The 12302-nt window shown below is 38.2% G+C and overlaps 1 protein-coding gene across 5 annotated transcripts in view; it reads right to left on the bottom strand.

The window, feature by feature from the left end:
* Positions 1 to 12302, bottom strand: part of LOC108433502 (RNA binding protein fox-1 homolog 3-like) — a 387157-nt gene that overhangs the window by 262621 nt on the left and 112234 nt on the right. The window lies entirely within an intron of this gene.

Below are 12302 nucleotides of genomic sequence, written 5' to 3' on the forward strand. Positions count from 1 at the left end.
TGTGGATACAGATGCAGACCAAATATCACATTGAAGTTACACTGCTACATATTGCAATTGCGATGTGCCTTTTAATATATAAAAATGCACTGGTGAATCAATAATTCTGATATGGTCACATAAAGATTGGCTTGTATTATTTTGACAACATTTACTTTTGCTGGATTATATAAATATTGCATATACCATACTATATGAATTATATATGTATATTTGAATATTGCAACCTTCTCTGATGTCAGCATTGCAGTAAAGCTAATATTACGCAGCCCTAGCACATACTATAGCTCTTTTTAAAGATGCACATTTATCACTGTGAATATGTGTGTGTGTGTGTGTGTGTGTGTGTGTGTGTGTGTGTGTGTGTGTGTGTGTGTGTAACTGACCATCATGTTTTATTCTGTGTGGAGTGTGGATAGGCCTGACCTGCTTGACTCTGTCAGCCTGGTGTAAACACACGCACTAAATTATTCACACGCCTGAAGCCTGTTGCCACTGCATTTCTGACAGGCCATTGAGAGCCAGGTGATATAAACCATCATTCAAAAGTTCACACATTATTAGTAAACTTGTCGTCAACCGACAATTAAACATAATTTATTCATTTTCAGCATCAGAACAAAAGCAGAAAACACGCCAAATCACATGCAACACTTTTGTCTTTTTTCCGTTTTTTGGAATCATTTATAAATTTATCCACAACCAAACGTGCTCCTCAGTTCCCTCCATTTTTACTCTCTGTTCCTGTTTCATTCTCTTTATCTCTCCGTTTGTCTCCCTCTCTTATTTTCCTGTCTCTCCATCACTGTCACATCACTGCCGTCTCTCTGTCAGGTTCACAAAACAGGCCCATCAACTTCAGAGACAGCTGGAGACTGGTAAAAGTGGCCTGTCCACTCAGCAATGGGCTGTATTATGGGATGAAAGAAAAGACTAGACGTTAGGCTAAACCTACAATAGCTCTGTCTGAGGCCACTTTAATAGAAACCCCTTCCTTGTAGATCCACCTTGCTAGTGTACAATTAGAGATCATAGCTCATCTGTTGGTGCACAGTTTGCATTAGCCATCCTCTATAGCCCTTTGTCTAAATGGCCAGTTTCCAGTTACTGGTTATATTTGGGTGGTGGACCACAACTCGCAGTGACACAAGCCGGGTTTTAGGCATCTATTTGTCAAATTAACTGAAATGTTACAAAAAATGTAAGCAAATAAGGCAGCATTTTCATCAGCTCTGTACAAGAGTACCAAACTGTCAAATTTGTCAAAACACTTCTGAAAAATATGGATGACCTTATGAACTCTTTAACATTTAGCATCTTGTTGTTGCTGTTTAAATATTTTTGGCTGTATTTTAAATCAATTGAGTGTTAAGACAAACAGCACAGAAAATGTCCATTAATCAGCTCCAAGCATCTTCTGTCTGTTTACTCTCTAATATAATGTAATAACTAATTATATATATATATATATATATATATATATATATATATATATATATATATATATATATATATATATATATATATATATAATATGAAAAAAAAACATTTAATACATTTTAATTTCTTTGAGTTCAATGGAATCTACTGCCCTTTGTTTTTTGCCTATTCATAGCTACAAAACAGTGATATTACTTTATTCTATTTGTATTAACATTTGTATTTATTTGAAAAAGCATTTCCATCATAATTTATCAATTTCTTTTTATGCACAAAAATGTATCCACCTCAGGTCAATGTACAAACCAGTGTATTTGTTATTTGCCATTTCCGAAGTATTTTATTCAATTAGTGAAAAATATGCATAAAAATACATGGATGAAACCCAGCTACTGATGAGGCCTGTTACAATCATTAATAATCACCTTATTGCAGTTATTTGAGATGATCACAATTATCAAACCTTACTGCAATCATTTTCCACACATTAGATTCACCGTCATTATGCTGCAACAAACAAAATGTGAACTTGGTGAATCAGCTAAAGGCAAATGAATTGCAATAAAGGAAAGCAGTAAATCCACTCATTGAATCATCACAGGACTTATTAAAAACTAAAAAACCTTCCTACTTCTAACTTGCTGCTCTAACATATTCAGAGGGCAGTGCTGACTAGCATTTACATGTTAACTATGTAGCTAATTCTAATACTTTTAGCATGTATGCTGGTAGAATAAGTGTCTTTTGCTTATAAATGCATTAACAATTAACATTAAGCTCTGCTTAACTCATAACTCTGTAAGTAGGAGTGTGTGTGCAGTATTGATGCAGCAGTTTTAGTAGTGTTAGCTACTAAGTAAACATAGCTAGTAAGTGAGGAGGCTAATCAGCCACTTTTGCCACTTTAGACTTCTATTTTAACAGTAGCAAACAATGAAGTTTTGTTCATTGTCTGCTACTATTAAAACATAAATCTTTAATCACAATTATTTATACAACAATTAATCGTCAGCTAAAATTTCCTGAACTTGACCAGCATTGTGCCTGATACACTTGTACTAGCACCACACACTCTATAATGTCACTGTCGCTTCTGTGCCAAGTAGGATCACCCACTCAAATATTATCTAGAAACCGGCCAATGATGAACGGTGTAGATGGGGTCTGACTAATTATACAGCAACAGATGATCTGCAATATGTAATTGACGACATATCCATGGCTGGATTGAACGTACAGGCTATACAGGCTCTAACCTAGGCCATCACAAGTGCAGAGATGTAGCATCAATAGATCAAGTTTGGAGATTTAACGTGCCAACTTTTTGACTAATTTCATGAATTTTGCAGAGTTGCTAACTCTCATGCTTTTGAATCTTTTCTCAAACACTGTAAAGATGCTTCTTTCTGCATTTAGGGGGAAAAAGCCATGCACTTTTCTATATGATGATATCCTCCTGGGTCATATCATAATCTATGCAGTAAAGTGGCAACACATGTTTATTAGCAAGAAAACATTCCCCACACCATTACACCACCTCCACAAGCCTGGACTGTTGACACAAGGCAGGTTCTATTGATTCATACTGTTGGTGCCAAATTTTGACCCTACTGTTTATGTGCCTCAGCAGAAACTGAGATCCATCAGATCAGGCTGCATTTTTTTGAGTCTTTAACTGTCCTGTTCTGGTGAGCCTGTGTACCAAGTGCAGCCTCAGCTTTCTGTTCTTGGCTGACAGAATGGAACTCAATGTGGTCTTCTGCTGTTGTAGCCCATCCACCTCAAGGTTCAATGTATTGTGCATTCCAAGACATTTCTGCTCATCACAAATGTGGAGTGGTTATCAGAGATACTGTAGCTTTTCTGCCAGTTCAAAAAAGTCTGGCCATTCTCCACTGACCTCTCTTGGCCACAGAACTGCCGCTCACTGAAGGTCTTTTTTCTTTATTGCACCATTCTGAATAAACTCTAAAGAGTGTTTTGTGTGAAAATACCCAAGATCAGCAGTTATAGAAATAACTCGAACCAGCCAGTGAAAGTTACAGACATGATACTTTTCCCCGTTCCAGTGGTGAAAGTGAACATTACCTTAAGTTGAGGGCTCATTTCTGCACTTCACTACTGATTAGATAATTATCAATTTAGGTGTGGATGTGTTCCTAATAAAGTGCTCAGTATTACCATATTGTTAACTGTGCTGTAAGATTCTGTTGGAAGTCTCACAGCAGAATATTATTGAAACAATTAAGAACGTAAAATGCAGGTGTGCAGTGATACTAAAGCGGGGGCATGGTCAGCCTACAGTGGAAGTTGGAAAGGGTCAAGATTACTCCAGGTGGACGCTGGGCAATTCTGTATTTGGCCACGGTCTCTAAATCTGTTGTCTGTGCTGTGCTTATTTCACAGTAATTACTGAGAGAAAACAAAATATTCTCCAAAAAAAAATTAATTAATTTGTTTATTAATTATGAATTAGTTAGAAAATGTCTGAACGGTAGCAATATGTTCCATAATCTCTCACCACATTCTCATGCAGTGAGGAATTGATTTGCTGCTATTAAACGGCTAATGCCAGTTTAGTGATACTGAGATGATACAAATCTCCGCTAATTAAGATCACATTTCTTACCAACAGAATCCGTCCAACAAGTTTTGATTCTGTTTAAACTACAGGATGTATTCAGCACCTGTGGCTGCTTTTATTGAATTCATCCTTGTCATAAAGAGCGTTCTTTAAAAAAGAAGGTTGCACTTGGCTGATCATTAAATAGATAATCAATAGGCTTTCTGTATGTTCTTTTGTTGTTCTCTTTTTGTTTGTTTTTAATTGATACAGAATTCAATAAGCAGTAATTTCCAGCTGCTCTAATTGGTCTCTGGGGACATCAGGGTCTGTCGTTAACAGAGGAACCCTGAGGCTCGAGGCGTATGGTCGATTTATGACAGAATAACAGAGACAAGATACAGAAGGGTTTTATTTCTCATTATGAAGCAGTTTTAAATAGCTGTGGCCAAAGTTGATTGCTCTCCTCTTGTCCATATGCATGGACAAAGTTAATTAGACTCCACACTCACTAGCAAGAAATCCAAAGGCTGAGGCTGAGAACATACAATAACAACCCTCCAGTCAACAATTCAGATAACATTTTAAAAACTGCAGCATGTACTTGTCTGTCAAGGTTTAATCATCATTATCATCATCATCATCATCATCATCATCATCATCATCATCATTATCGTTAACCGTTCAGTCTAGATAGGGTCGCGGTAGCAGTTGACAGAGCAGAGAATCCCAGATGACCCCATCCCCTGCAACTTCCTCCAGCTCATTCCCAGGGACCCCAACCCACTCCCAGGCCAACTTGGAGATATAATCCCTGCAGCGGGTCCTAGGATGACCCCGGGGGTCTTGTCCTGGTAGGCCGTGCCTGGAACACCCTCACCGGGAGGCGTCCAGGGGGCATCCACATCAGATGCCCGAACCACCTCAACTGGCTCCTCTCAATGCGGAGGAGTAGCGGCTCTACTCTGAGCTCCTCCCGGATGACGGAGCTCCTCACTCTATCAAATAGAGCATAGCCTGCCACCCTATGAAGAAAGCTTATTTCTGCCACTTGTATTCGCAATCTCGTTCTTTCGGCCATTACCCACACCTCATGACCATAGGTGAGGGTCGAGATGTAGACCGAGTGGTAAACGAGGGAGCTTCACCTTTTGGCTCAGCTCCCTCTTCACCACTACAGTCCGGTTCAGTGACCGCATTTCTGCTGCCACCTGTCCCAGCCTGCGGCCTATCTCACAATCCCTCTTCCCATCACTCGTGAACACTTGTTCCTCAGCGAGCGCCTGGTGGCCGAGCAGCCCACATAACCCAGCCGGGCTCAGCCCAAAGAGGCAACATGGGGAGACCATGTGGGCCCACCACCCGCAAGGTCAAGCATGGGGCAGCGGTGCAGTGCTGTATAGGCAGTGGGGGTTCAAGGTTTAATCAACTTAAATAAAAGTATGACGGAGAATGCATTATATTGATTACATGATTGAAAAAAAAATGTCCTAAAATATAATACATAATATAAGCAATGCACAAATTATACACTAAAAGGTCTTTTTTTCTGTAGTCATATAAAAAAAATTTAAAATGGCATGTTTTGTGGATTTTTAGAAGTAAAAATACAGAATACACCATCTGTTTCTCTGCATACTTTGTTACCCCCCTTTACCCTATTCATCAATGGTCACCACTGACAGGTTTTATTTAGCTGTTGCCAACCTGCCAACTTTGCTGCCAACCAAAAATATCCAGCCAACAGTGTCATTTGTCCAGACACTGACCACTAATGAAGGGCTGGAGGATGACTAACACAAACTGCAGCATGAGATGAGCTACCATCTCTAACTTTACATCTACAAATATCAAAATAATTCAAATATTAACTGCTCTCTGGTAGCCCTACGAGGGTCCTGACCACTGAAGAACAGGGTAAAAGAGGGCTAACAAAGTATGCAGAGAAACAGATGGACTACAGTCTGTAACTGTAGAGCTACAAGTGCACCTATATAGTAAGTGGAGCTGATAAAATGTACAAGTGAAGACACAAGGTAAGTGTACTTAATGAAGTGGCTGGACAGTGTCTACACTTATTGGTTAGTGCATGTATTCAAGCCATGTATATCATGTGATCTTCTTGCTCAGGTTCATGTGAACCCGGCATTCACATGATGAAAATAACATTACTGAATTATTGGAAGTAATAAAGCAAAATTACTTAGCAATTAGGTTAAAAATCTCACAGTTTAAGCAATTTATGTACAAGAAGTCCCAAACAGAAAAAGTTTAAAATATAAAATATGCACTGAAGTAAAATGCTGGTAGAAATTATATTATTACAAAACCAGAGAACCTTAAGGATGAGATCTACACAAGAAGAGAGTTCAAATGAAAGTGTTATTTCCAAACATCAAGAGGGTGATTTTAGATTCTTAAATGCCTTCAGAGAGCGAGAGAGACATTAGTCTGCACTCTGCATGCTTGCCATCCTGTTAAGCATGACCCCGGGTCACTCACTCACTCGTTCATCCCCAGGGGGTCCTCTCCTTCTCTCTCTCTCCTTTCATCCTCCTCTAATCCCTCCATCATTCCCCTGGGGCGTCTCAAGAGGAGAGGAGTGCGAAAGACGCAGCAATTACAGCAGCACTTCCTCATTATCCCTTCTCGCACACACACCCACAGATGCAGCATTCACAAAACGGAGTGTGTCGCCGATCCCCTACGGAACACTGCAGAGAGAGAGGAACACTCGCACACTCTGTGCCATTAAAGCAATTTGCTTGGTTAAAGTAGCGAGACTTAAGTACATTTATACTCTCCTAGAGCAGTCGGGTGTGTTCTTGCTGCTGTGTGTGTTGGAGCTTCCTGAGCAGTGAGTGTTCCTGAGACCTGTGTGTGCGTTTGCAGGGGCAGATCTATGATTAAGCTTTAATGGGGTCTGAAATTTTGGCCCAAACCTGAATACAGCCCCAGAAATTCCTGTCAGAGTCAACAAGTTGTGAGTCTGAACAAAGACAGTTTTGTCTGAATCCGACCCGAACCACATCGAGTTTTAAGTCTGGCCGAGACGTGAGCCTATCAAAATTTTGTCTGAACCTGAAGTGACCCAAAACACAATCAAGTTTTGAGTCTGAACCTGGCCCAAGCCTGATAGAATTTAGCCCAAACCCTACACAAAGCAAACCACATGATCAAGTTTTGAGGCTGAAAACACATTAAGTGTTGGGTCTAAACCTGAACCAGATATGACAAAATTTAGTCAAGCCTGTCAAAATTCTGGCTGAACCTGACCTGAAATCACATCACGTTTTGATTCTTAAATTGACCCGAACTCATCAAAATTTTGTCCCGAAGTCATCAAAATTTTTGACCTGACCCACTTTAAGTTTTGAGTCTGAACCCAAATCAGACCTGACAAAATCCTGCCTAAAACTGACCCAACCTGAATAATCTCAACCTGACCAAGCCAAATAAAATTCCAACTGAAACTGACTCAACTTGAACCACATTTGGTTTAGAGTTTTAAACCTGACCAGAGCATATCAGCATTTTGCCTAAACAAGATCTGACCTGAGTCCCATCAGGTCTTGAGTCTGAAAGTCTTGAGTCTGAACTCATCAAAATTTTGTCCCAACCTGATCTGACCTGAACCATATTGTTCAAGTGTACACCCGAACCAGACCTGACAAAATTCTGTCTGAAATGGACCCAACCTGAACACATTCATCAAGTTCTGAATCTGAACCCGAACCGAAATCATAAAAATTGTCCCAACCTGACCTGAACCAAACCAAGTCATCACATTCTGAGTCTGAACCTGACCCCAGCCCAACATTACTCCATCTGAACCAGATCCAACCTAATAACATCAAGTTCTGAATCAAACCCAAACCGAAGTCATCAAAATTTTGTCCCAACCTGACCTGACCTAAACCACGTCAAGTTCCAAATCTGAACTCGACCCAAACCCAACAAAACTCCATATGAAACTGACACAAACTGAACCACATCTTCAAGTTGAGTTGAGCTTTCAACCTGACCTGAATCACATCAAAATTCTGTTGAAAACTGAACGGATTCCAATTTTCTCTGAACTCAACCCAACCCAAACCACATAACCAAGTTTTGAACATGACCCATAAATATTTTGTCTGAATTTTATTTCGGAGTTTGAAAATTTTGCAATATCACACAAAGAAACTTCTGGTATTCTTAGAACAATGGACTGACCATCCAAGGGTCCAAACCTCAACATCATTAAATGTGATTACTTGGACAGTAAGAAGTAGAAAATGCAACCAATTTCTAAGACTGAACTTTGGAGGTCTGGAAAAGGTTCCTTCAAACGTCATTGAAAAACTGAAAGCAAGTCTCTCAAAAAGAATGGAACCTGCAATAAAAACAAAGAGTGAACACACTAAATACTGAAAAATGATCATTTTTCCATTTTGAGACTGTATTTTCTGGTACATGTACACCAGACCAGGTAGAACATTATGACCACCTCCTTGCTTCTACGCTCACTATCCATTTTATCAGCTCCACTCATTATATAGGTGGACTTTGTAGTTCTACTGTTACAGACTGTAGTCCATCTATTTCTCTGATAATTTGTTACTCCCTTTTACCCTGTTTTTCAGTGGTCAGGACCCCCATGGACCCTCACAGAGAAGGTACTATTTGGGTGGAGTTGCAATGCAGCAAAATAGAAAATGTCATTTCTTTATTGTTTGTTATTGTAGTTTTATATACTGTCTATATGATGTCATACTTTCAAAGAAAAAGCAAAAATGCCCCAAATAAATAAATAAATAAACTGTTCTTGTGTATATGGTTACTACTGAACTCCTAGCACACAGTGTCCTGGACAAAAACAGCTCAGAGGCACTCTTGGTTTTCTTGGAAGTAAATCCAGGAAAGAGGTCAAGACTGACACTCATATTAGCATTACTAATTTACTGCAACACAGCCATGTCCACCTCCCTTCAGATTCATAATAATCAAAAACACAGATCTTCTGCACATGTACTCATGCTTTCTAATGACCATCTTGGCATTTAAAGCCATCCCAGGCCAGTTTTCATAAACACTGTAGGAATGTATAAAGACTGCACGGGGATTTACAGTAAACAGAGCAATTAAATTCAAAGCTATAGATGTTTCCTATGTGCACCATGCACAGGCATAAAGGTACAGCAGGAGGTGAATTATTGAATTTCACTCTGTGTAGAATGTGTGGATTATTGTATCATATAAAATGTATGTTAAAGTAAGCAGCTATATTGTGTACTGGCAAGAAGTACAAGTGTGAATAATGTATGTGTTTAAAATTTGTTTTTGATGTATAATGTTTTAAATATTTGAGCAAAATGAATCATGATGGTTTTAATACAAGCAACCACAAAGTAGAACGCTAAATATTAGTGAGATAAAATTGGTTTCCAAAATTCTGAGACCATTTTTTTACTTAAACCTGGAAATAAATAACAATGTTTTAGAATTTTCAAACATTTAAAACAAAGAAAAGTCGCAATACGTAAAAGTTAGAAGGGTAATATTCAGGGTTCTGCACTATATCACAATTCAAATTTAAGTAGATGTTTTACATTGACCACATTAAGGTCAGTCTCATCCTTTCCACTGAGGCTTGCATTCAAATAACTCTCAGGTGGATTTGATTGATCTACTGATCCAAGTCTTTTGCAGAAACTTGTAGAGCCCATGTTAGCTCAAGCTCAGTAAAAGAGGGACGCACCAAATACTAAAACATTCTGAAATTGATGTAAATGTTTTAAAGATTGTTTTTAATTCATATCGTAATGTTGTTAATATAATTTGTAATCTGTATTAACTAAGCGTTTTCACTAGTGGTCATGATTATTCTTAGAACAAAAAGTTAAAAAATAACTTTTTATTTTATTTGAGCGATTTGGGTGGATTTGGACATCTGTCAGGCTGCATTCAGACACCATATTCCACCCAAAACGCCTACATATTCTACGATATGATGCAGATTCAGCCAGCGACAACTTCAGTTTTTCTCCTCTCTTTTTGATTGAGCAGAATGAATGCAGGACTGTTCAGAAGTGGGCGCTGAGTGTTCCTCATCAAAGTAGCAAGATGCTGTGCATCTTCGCTTGCTGGTTGTGTTGTTCAAGGCACTGCTCAGTTTAGGCTGCAAGCTCAGTAGTTTGATATTATTGCAATCATGAGAACTTAAAACTTGCTCAAACGTTGTTGTGTTGTGTCACCAACTTATACTTCACTGAATAACATTAATGTAAACTATCAGTTGAATTAGTCCGCAGGTTTTACCATGGATGTTCAGCTGAGAATAAGTTGGTAACTGAATTGGTTAAATACATTAAATTAATAAAATTAAACAATGTAACTGGAGTCAAATCTTGGAACAGTATGAGGGTTGGAAATGGAGCTGATAAAAATGTATGTGAATTAAGAGTAAATACAAAATGCATGCAGATTCAAAATGAGTGATCAACATTTATTTTTGACTTGATTATATTAACTGTTACTTGATTAAAACAATGATTATTTGATGAAATATGAGCCATGTTTTATCATTCATATCCAATGCTGTTTTTTGTATGAGGGTGGAAAAAAAAGATGATGAAAATGCACCTAAACTAAAAAACTAGTTTGGCGTGTTATTAAATGATTTTCTAAAAAAAAGGATTGATCTATGACTATGTTTTAGTGTACTGCAGCATGTATTACTTAACTCACTCCATTTATTGTTACTGCGTTACTTGTGGACAGAGCATTTTGACTGAATTTAGCCACAAGTAGAAGTAACAAAAATATCTTACACTAAACAAGAGACGTAATAAAAAAAGCAACTTTAAACTATACACATGATTTTTAAACAAAAACATTAGCACTCAAAATGTTTAATTATGTGCAATTTTAAATACACATGCAATTTTGTCCACCCCACTTTCATCATTCAGTCTAATCCCTTCAATTGAGGCTTGTGTTTAAATAACTCTCAGGTGGATTTGATTGATCTACTGATCCAAGCCTTTCGCAGAAACTTGTGGAGCCCATGTTAGCTTTAGCTCAGTAAGAGGGACATTCCAAATACTAAAACATTCTGAAATTGGTGTTAATGTTTCAAAGATTTCTTTTGTTTATTATTCAAATTGTAATGTTGTTAGTATTTTTATACTGTTTGTAAAAAAATGAATATTCTCAAAATAAAAAAGTAAAAAGAATGAACTTTTAGGACAGGGATTTGGGTGGATTTGGACATCTGTTAGGCTGAATTCAGACACCATCCACCCAAAATGCCTACACAAAATGTTTAATCTTGTGCAATTTTATTGACTTTTTAAATACACATGTGATTTTGTCCACCACATTTTTAATCATTTAATAGTTGTTAATGTAAAGAAAAGGGGATAAAGGGATTGCAATTAATTAATGAAAAGCCTAAGGGAGAACAGAAATTGGTAGTTGTTGCTGTACATATTGAGCTGTTAGTTAATTTACTATATGAATTAGGCCCACACACACACACATGCACACACACAGATTATGAACAAACAAGCATTTTTTCTTTGGTCAGTAATCACACAGCGACAGACTGGCCAGTATTGTCTGCTATTAATTTAAGTGTGTATTTGTGAAGTTTACCTTTCATTACTGTAACTCACTGTATCAGAGTCAAAGACCTTAAATCACATCGTTTTTTCTTTTTCTCTCCTTCTCGAGTTCTCTCCTCTCTCTTTCTGTCTTGCTCTGTCATTTTATGCCTTCACTCTCTCTTTTCCTCTCTCCCTTATGCTTTTTCACTCTCTTATTCTCTTAGACTCTCTCCTCTCCTCCTTTTTTCCGCTTTTATTGTCTCGCTAACGCCCATTATTTGTGGCTCTTATCCTCTCTCTCTTTCTTTCTGTCCCTCTTCTCTTTCTGTCTACATTTACTTTTACTCCCATTCTTCCCTTTCTTTCTCTGTATCTTCCCTGCTCCTTTTTTTTTACTTTGACTTCCTCTCATATTCCCTCGTTGTTCTTGTTCGTGGGTTGAGAGGCCAGGTGAAATAAAAGAGAAATTACACATGGACAGAGAGTCCCAGTCTCAGAGGAACTCACACACACACACACAAACACACACAAACACACACATACACACACACATACTCTCTCTCTCTCTCTCTCTCTCTCTCTCTCTCTCTCTCTCTCTCTCTCTCTCTCTCTCTCTCAGACTGTCATTTCAGTTTTATGTCCACTCAGCAAAGCAGCTAAAATCAAATAAAGACCCAACGAGCACGGCTCAATGCCTGGACATGCAGCTA

The sequence above is a fragment of the Pygocentrus nattereri genome, chromosome 1 (assembly GCF_015220715.1).
Source record: "Pygocentrus nattereri isolate fPygNat1 chromosome 1, fPygNat1.pri, whole genome shotgun sequence".
NCBI lineage: Eukaryota > Metazoa > Chordata > Actinopteri > Characiformes > Serrasalmidae > Pygocentrus > Pygocentrus nattereri.